Genomic DNA, 2500 nt, shown 5'->3' with positions numbered 1-2500 from the left:
CGGCCAGACGTGTGTACTACACGTATTAGGCCTTTGATCTGCGTTGCGTAGGCCACAACAAATCTTTCAAAGAGAGAGAGATATATGTGTTGTTGGGGTTTGTGATTATGAAGGTGCCCCAACGCACAAAAATATATAAAAATGTACAAAGTTGGGATGTGGTGTGGTGGAGAAGAGTTGGGCCCGACCAGATCATTCGTGCGTGATTTACACGGCAGACGTGTGTACTACACGTATTAGGCCTTTGATCTGCGTTGCGTAGGCCATCTTCCTTCCAAGACACACACGTGTTGGGGTTTGTGTGATTTTATGATAGTGCCCCAACACGGAAAAATAAGCGTACGAGAAGAGTTGGGCCCGACCAGATCATTCGTGCGTGATTTATACACGGCCAGACGCGTATTATATTACACGTATTAGGCCTTTGATCTGCGTTGCGTAGGCCATCTTCTCGATAGAGAGAAAGCCAATGTATTCTTTTTTCTTTCTTTACACACACACACACAGTTGTAGTAGGACAGGGAGGGATGCGAGCGTGCTAATCACGCTTCCTCAAGTCTTCGCTGTGGTGTGTAAAAAAAAAAGAAAAAAAGGAATCGTTGGGAAAGTCCAAAGGACGAAAATATCGGGCAGTCTGAAGATAACTTAATGCTCGTTTACATTGGTATCAAGAGAGACCGGCTTGTGTAGCTCGTTTCAATGCTGTGTCGTTGTCATTGACACCCTACTCTGTTGCGCGCTAGTGGCAGCATGAGCGTGGGACGTATATATATATATGACACCCAGCTAGAGCCGGCCGTGAGTCCGTCCGGTGTAAATAACGACGAAAGGAGAGAGAAACTTTTCGAATCCAGTATCGGGTTGATAATTGTCCAGTTTGAATATCCATATCCCCGTCGTTTTTGGAGGTGATATACTCTCTGTGTTTCTTCGATAGAAGGCTTTTCAATGTTCTATTCGCTCCGACCGTCGAACTTGCAAGAAAACAGTGGTTTTGGATTTGCTCGTACATATATATATGGTTTCGACGGAAATATCTCGTTCTTTAAGGGACAATTATGTCGTTGTACGACGACTCCCGAATCTCCTTCGCGCGCTGGTTGGAGCTCTTCGGGTATCGGCTTGTTCCGAAATATAACACAAAAATGTGGTGGATAGCAAATACACATTATATTATATATGAGAGAATAAAAGGGAAAAATTACCCTGAACGGTGGATCACTTGGCTCGTGGGTCGATGAAGAACGCAGCTAATTGCGCGTCAACGTGTGAACTGCAGGACACATGAACATCGACATTTCGAACGCACATTGCGGTCCACGGATACAATTCCTGGACCACGCCTGGCTGAGGGTCGTTTACGTACTTATAAACTGCTTGCGTTGATGGCACTTGTTGCCTATATACGTACGAGCGAATGATGGGCGCTTCGTCGGCGTTTGTCGCGGTCCTATGAATATTGAGAAATTTTACGTACGTCTAACAGTCTTCGAGAGAGATGGAAATCGTGTTCGAACTAGCGTGAGTGTGGAAGGCGGTGTCGTGTGTCGTATATGTTTTATATACGTCCGCCCGTCTGAAACACCGCTTCGAAGCGGTGACAAAATCTTTTTCGGGACGATTCGTATCCGTAGAACTATCGAGATTTCACTGGTACATTTTCAACGCGCTCCCGACGTCGCCTGAAATGAAACGAGATGGGTTTAACCCACGAAAGCGTACTACACGAGTCTGTCCTATGTGAAGACTGTGTACAGAGATCGAACGAACGCATGAAAGAAATTGAACGAAAGAACACATAACCCGCAAAAATATAGAGTAGAATTGTGACCGTTGCTTCGAATTTGAATTTATATGTATATATATATCATAGCCCCAGGGAGTGGAACCTATGAGTGTGGAAGGATGTCTCTTACCGTTATGTTGCCAGAGGAAAAAAAGTCTCTCTCTTCGTACGACACATTTGTGTACGAATTGTATCGATGGCTATATAGATCCGATGTTGCACATATTCTGAGTAAAGAACACCCCACCCGGGTTACCGTCCTAAAACTCTTCTATTGGTGTGGCTATGATGTGTGTGTCAACGCAATCGCGAGTCTGGTTCTACGGGAAAACCGTTTGTCGGTCGCCCCATATATCTTTTTGTTCTCTTCAAATGATCGAATAGCGAAACCGCACGAGATCAATCGGTCGTCTAGTCCCCGAAAGTACTTTTCGGACGGACGTTAAAGTTATACCGATTGTAATCGTCTTGCGAGTGTTTCGAAGATCTATATTTGGAGAGGATATCGAATTTTATAAAAGATATATTGGTGAGGCGCGATAAACGGTTTTTTTTTTGCTTTAAGGGTTTTTTGTGTTTTTTTATTTTTTTTTTTTTTTTGTGTTGCTCTGTACACGTTTCGCAAAATGCTTTCGGGGGGGGAAGCTCTGAAAAAATTTTTTTTCACGTTCCGACGACCTCAGAGTAGGCGAGATTACCCGCTGAATTTAAGCA

General features: G+C 44.2%; 1 non-coding gene and 1 pseudogene across 1 annotated transcript; both read left to right on the top strand.

The window, feature by feature from the left end:
* The first annotated feature begins 1202 nt into the window (after positions 1-1202).
* On the top strand, positions 1203-1357 carry LOC143261403 (5.8S ribosomal RNA). Its single transcript, XR_013035531.1, has one exon. It is a non-coding gene; the product is annotated as a 5.8S ribosomal RNA (ribosomal RNA).
* A 1103-nt stretch (positions 1358-2460) lies between these two features.
* LOC143261389 (large subunit ribosomal RNA) overlaps positions 2461-2500 on the top strand; it is an 8923-nt pseudogene continuing 8883 nt past the window's right edge.

Source organism: Megalopta genalis, unplaced genomic scaffold (assembly GCF_051020955.1).
Source record: "Megalopta genalis isolate 19385.01 unplaced genomic scaffold, iyMegGena1_principal scaffold0051, whole genome shotgun sequence".
Lineage (NCBI taxonomy): Eukaryota > Metazoa > Arthropoda > Insecta > Hymenoptera > Halictidae > Megalopta > Megalopta genalis.
Note: the sequence above shows the minus strand (reverse complement) of the source record. Positions and strands in the feature narration are given on the sequence as shown.